Raw genomic sequence first — 6,024 nt, forward strand, 5'->3', positions numbered from 1 at the left:
CTGTGTGCGCTCTGTGGCCTCTACAACTATAGTTGCTCTCGCTGTATCTGCATCAGGGTACTTGCGCTTCCTCGTGGCTAGCTTCTTCGCTGCCTTACCTTTTGTATCTGTAGGCTGGCGAGGCGGGGGCCTCAGATCCTCATCACTGGGACCTCCTCCGACATTCTTGACATGAGCCATCTGATAAAGAATAACTGCTGCTGACAAAGATAAACTGTCAACTGTCACTTCTGAGGCTTGGCCTCGATCCATACTCGCGAGCTTGGCCCCGAGTTAACTGACAACTGTCAATGAGACCACAATAGCACCGACTCGCTACATGATAGAATAGATAGGATATACAAATAAATACAATATATCTAGAGATACGAAACCCTAAGAAAGCAAGCAATAGATACGAAATTGGAAATGAGGGCTTGCTACCTTACGAACCGATGAATCGACGAGAAGAGAAACGAATTGGGGAACCACCAGGTCGGCAACTGGACGTCTAGGGTTAGTGTTGCGGTGAAGTTTGGCGGCCAAGCAATGCAATGAGGGCATGAGCGCAAGGATGGCAGTAGGGTCTCTAGCATGGAGCACAACGATGGCGACGCTAGTGAGTGCTGCGGGTGGCGCTAGGGCACAAGAGCACTCGACGATAGTGGTGCCACGGCGCTAGGGTGGCTGTGCGGTGGCGTGAAGACACGGGTGTGCGGACCAGAGGCATGGGCGGGCAGAGCAGCTCTAGCAACGGCGCGGAGCGAGGCGTGTGGGGTTGTGCCGCACAGCGGCGCGAGGAGCATGGACGGCACTGGGCGCGGCGGCGCAAGCAGGGCAGCGGTGGTGCGGATGTGGTGGCACGTAGGCACAGGAAAGCATGGTGTGGTGGCTTCACTGAAGTAGGGCACGCATGGGCAGGAGCAATGTAGGGTTAGGTCATGGCATGTATGGCGGTTATATGGTGGTCCACACATGATGGAAAAGGAAACAGAGAAAAGAATCCAGAAACCGCACGTTATCAACTGACCGGATGCTCCGGTGGCAGCGATCGAACACTGCCACCTAGTGTCTAGTCGATTCCAGAGAGGTTCAAAACCCCTGGAATCACGATCGGACATAGCCAGAGTCCGGTGCAACCTGTCTCCATCGTCTTCGATCGACCGGACATAGGAACGCCTTCTGACCGGATATAGAACAACAGAGTCCGGTCACTCCTTCGCAGCAAGGTTCACCTCCTGTGAACTGACCAGACGCTGAACTTTAGAGTTCGGTGCAACGTTCGGTCACTCTTTTTCAGCAAATCTTCATGCTGTTTTACTTTCCCACTAGCAGTTGTCACTTATGTTTGAGTGTAAATTGAAAAGCACTCAATTAAACTATAAGTATGATTGTAATAGGATGTGAGAGGGATCTTTTGGCTATCAAATTTTGTGTAAACACTTGTGTTCTATTCAGAACAACCACACGTGAGTATTGAGAGGCTTGCAAAACTTGTTCTTTCGATTCCTGAGGGAGTGTAAACTGTGGTTCACCCAGTTTGTGCCTTCACGTCTTTATGGTGTGATTGTGTGGGCTGGCATCTTTGGTGTGTGGAAGGGCGATTGCCTCGGCAGTTTGTTGTGAGTGTAGAACTCGCGGTGCACTGCCTCATCGTCAGGTCGTGCAGCAATAGTTATCAAGTTCGTGGATCCTTCGAGAAGATCGGGCCACAACTACTCGTCACACGCAATCCCTAGGCGTCTACACATCATAGATGCATGTTTTAAGTGTACGATTTTGACTGTTTCAGATGTTTCATACTTATATTGCAAGCATTTTGTCTGAATGTTACAAAAGTAGATCTAGATGTTGCATATGATGTTATGGCTGTACATGCATGTTTCAAGTGTTTCATCTATTTTTGACGTATGCTACAAGTGTTTTATTTGGATGTTTTAAAAGTAGATCTCGAGGGGAGAGCACATGTTGCAACTACGTGGTGCTACTGCTGCATGGGTCACCATGCCACCTGGTGTTGCGTGCATGCAGGCATTGCTATTGCTATTGTTGTGTGTGTGCATGCGGGCATGGGTCACTGTATGTTTCAAAAGTATGCTGGTATTGCTGCTGCGTGGGTCACTGTGCTTCTTGTTGGTGCTGCATGCATGCCGCATGCTGATGCAAATGTTGTTGTTGTTGTGTGTGTATGCGGGTGCGTGAAAGCGGAGTAGGCTCGTGTGGTCCCCGTGGCATGAGTGAGCGAGCCATTTTTCCCACAAGCACTACTACAAAAAATCATTTGTACCAACGAGCCATTTTTTTGTAGGGGCGACTAGTGATGGAGCCGCTCCTATAGTGGGCGTGCTCGGGACCTATGAGACCAGCCACCCCTACAAATGACTCAGTAGGGGCGGCTAGTGATACGAGCCGTCCCTACGAATGGGTAGATTTGTAGGGGCGGCTCACTCACCAGCAAAGATGGAGTTTGCCGAGTGCCTTTGTTTTGGCACTCGGCAAAGAGGCATTTTGCCGTGTGCATTTTTTTGGCCCTCGGCAAATCAGTTTTTCGAATCAATTTTTAAGGCCCTAAATGAATTCAAATGAAAAACTTTTCAAGTACAAAGTTGTATAACTTCTCAAGATCTACAAAGTTTATTTTGGTCATTTCTTCATTTGACAAAGCGACAATAACGTTGTTCATAAAATCTACATCTCTCATATCTCTCATATTAGTTTCATGAAAGTAGAAGAGAGATATATAAGATTTGTGAACAATGTTAGTACCACTATGTCGGATGAACAAATAAACAAAATAAACTTTGTAGATCTTGAGAAGTTATGAATTTTTGTAGTTGGCAACATTTTGATTTGAAATCATCTTGTCATGCAAAAACGACGTTTGAATTTGAAAATTTTAAAATTCGAATTTTTCAAAATACCTCGGATGAAAAAACTTCCTAAATGAAAATTGTAGATCTCCAAAAGTTATGAAACTATGTAGTTGATAACTTTTTGATTTGAAATCATCTTATCATGCAAAACTACGTTTGAATCTCTCAAATTTGAAATTCGAATTTTTCAAACGACTTCGGATGGAAAAACTTACTAAATGAAAATTGTAGATCTCGAAAAGTTACGAAACTTTGTTGTTGCCACTTTTTGATTTGAATTCGTTTAGGGCCTCAAACAAGCAATTTACTCTCGGTTTAGTATAATATATGAGGATAGATAACGGAATCTAGACACAAGTGATAGTGTAGTCCAGTGGTAGAGCATCAGAGACGCTAGGGAGAGGTCGTGAGTTCGAATCCCGCCGGGCGCGTTAGCCGCGGATTTTGCACAAAAAATGCAGCAACTTCGATGGAGGCGGGCACGCGTTGGCCGGTGGTGCCCTCCCCCGAACAAAAAATTCGGGTTTTTTTGCTTTTATTTTTGGGTTTTTTTGCATTTTTATTTTGCCGAGTGTTTTTCGGCACTCGGCGAAGTCTTTGCCGAGTGCCCGACAAAAAACACTCGGCAAAGTCTGTTTGCCGACTAAAATTCGCCGAGTGTCGTTTGCCGAGGGTTTTTTAGGCTTTGCCGAGTGCCCCTGGCACTCGGCAAACCTCCTGATTCCCGTAGTGTACGCCGCGAGCATGCACGGGAGAATCTAGGAGGAGCGACGGGCCACGCCGATGGGTGTGAGCACGCAGATTGACGTCCCCTGACCCTTGGCTACCTCAGTTCCCCACCAGGTTGGCCGTGGTTGTAGGCGATGTCGTGTTTCAAATGTTTCAGGCGTTTTTTATATTTCAAGTGTTTCGTGTATCTAGATATTGCAAAAGTATATCTGAGATGTTGCATATGTTGCAATCACAATATACGCATATTGCAAGCTATGTTTCAAGTGTTTCATCTGATTGTTGTATATGTTGCTATGGCTATAGATTGATGAGGACATCCCCAGCGTTGACACTTCTCCCACATCTAAACAAAATGCTATTGGCATTGTTGGACCTATTACAAGACAACGGACAAAACAGTTGGGGAAGGAAATAAATGCTCAGGTGAACGCTAACCTTTCATTCGTTATAAACGATGTTGAAGATTCATCGATGCATTCAGGTTGTTGCTTTATTATTCTTAGGAATGATGGAGCATATGAAAGTGCATGGGATGATGATAATTTTAGTCCACAAGTGTTGCTCTAGTGAATTCTTCAAGTGCAAAATTCAGAGCTGAAAAGGTGAAGGCTATCCCTAAATATATATTACAATTTACATCTTGAATTGTTATATCGTGTTTTCACCTCTATTTTAGATTCAACTTAATTCATGGATGTGCAAGGCTGCTACAAGTATAAGGAAAGAATATGCAACTATGTTCAATCAAGACAGAAGCTAAAAGAGGACCGATAGCTGCGAATTATGCTCAAATGCAAATCAAAGATGTCAATGCCACCTATTAATTAGGTCCAAGAAGATGGAAGGAGAGCATATACTACTGTTCATGTCACTCTACAGGCCTAGGAAGCCCAACCACTTCAGGAAGCCAACAGTCATGCTATTTTACTTTCCCACTAGCAGTTATCACTTATGTTTGAGTGTAAATTGAAAAGCACTCAATTAAACTATAAGTATGATTGTAATAGGATGTGAGAGGGATCTTTTGGCTATCAAATTTTGTGTAAACACTTGTGTTCTATTCAGAACAACCACACGTGAGTATTGAGAGGCTTGCAAAACTTGTTCTTTCGATTCCTGAGGGAGTGTAAACTGTGGTTCACCCAGTTTGTGCCTTCACGTCTTTATGGTGTGATTGTGTGGGCTGGCATCTTTCGTGTGTGGAAGGGCGATTGCCTCGGCAGTTTGTTGTGAGCGTAGAACTCGCAGTGCACTGCCTCGTCGTCAGGTCATGCAACAATAGTTATCAAGTTCGTGGATCCTTCGAGAAGATTGGGCCACAACTACTCGTCACACGCAATCCCTAGGCGTGTGCACATCATAGATGCATGTTTTAAGTGTACGATTTTGACTGTTTCAGATGTTTCATACTTATATTGCAAGCGTTTTGTCTGAATGTTGCAAAAGTAGATCTAGATGTTGCAAATGATGTTATGGCTGTACACGCATGTTTCAAGTGTTTCATCTATTTCTGACGTATGCTACAAGCGTTTTATTTGGATGTTTCAAAAGTAGATCTTGAGGGGAGAGCACATGTTGCAACTGCGTGGTGCTACTGCTGCATGGGTCACCGCGCCACCTGGTGTTGCGTGCATGCAGGCACTGCTATTGCTATTGTTGTGTGTGTGTGCATGCGGGCATGGGTCACTGTATATTTCAAAAGTATGCTGATATTGCTGCTGCGTGGGTCACTGTGCTTCTTGTTGGTGCTGCATGCATGCCGCATGCTGATGCAATTGTTGTTGTTGTTGTGTGTGTATGCGGGTGCGTGAAAGCGAAGTAGGCTCGTGTGGTCCCCATGGCATGAGTGAGCGAGCCATTTTTCCCACAAGCACTACTTCAAAAAATCATTTGTAGCAACGAGCCATTTTTTGTAGGGGCGACTAGTGATGGAGCCGCCCCTATAGTGGGCGTGCTCGGGACCTATGAGACCAGCCACCCCTACAAATGACTCAGTAGGGGCGGCTAGAGATACGAGCCGCCCCTACGAATGGGTAGATTTGTAGGGGCGGCTCACTCACCAGCAAAGATGGAGTTTGCCGAGTGCCTTTGTTTTGGCACTCGGCAAAGAGGCATTTTGCCGTGTGCATTTTTTTGGTCCTCGGCAAATCAGTTTTTCGAATCAATTTTTAAGGCCCTAAATGAATTCAAATGAAAAACTTTTCAACTACAAAGTTGTATAACTTTTCAAGATCTACAATGTTTATTTTGGTCATTTCTTCATTTGACAAAGCAACAATAACGTTGTTCATAAAATCTACCTCTCTCATATCTCTCATATTAGTTTCATGAAAGTAGAAGAGAGATATATAAGATTTGTGAACAATGTTAGTACCACTATGTCGGATGAACAAATAAACAAAATAAACTCTGTAGATCTTGAGAAGTTATGAATTTTTGT

Source organism: Miscanthus floridulus, chromosome 13 (genome assembly GCF_019320115.1).
Source record: "Miscanthus floridulus cultivar M001 chromosome 13, ASM1932011v1, whole genome shotgun sequence".
Classification (NCBI taxonomy): domain Eukaryota; kingdom Viridiplantae; phylum Streptophyta; class Magnoliopsida; order Poales; family Poaceae; genus Miscanthus; species Miscanthus floridulus.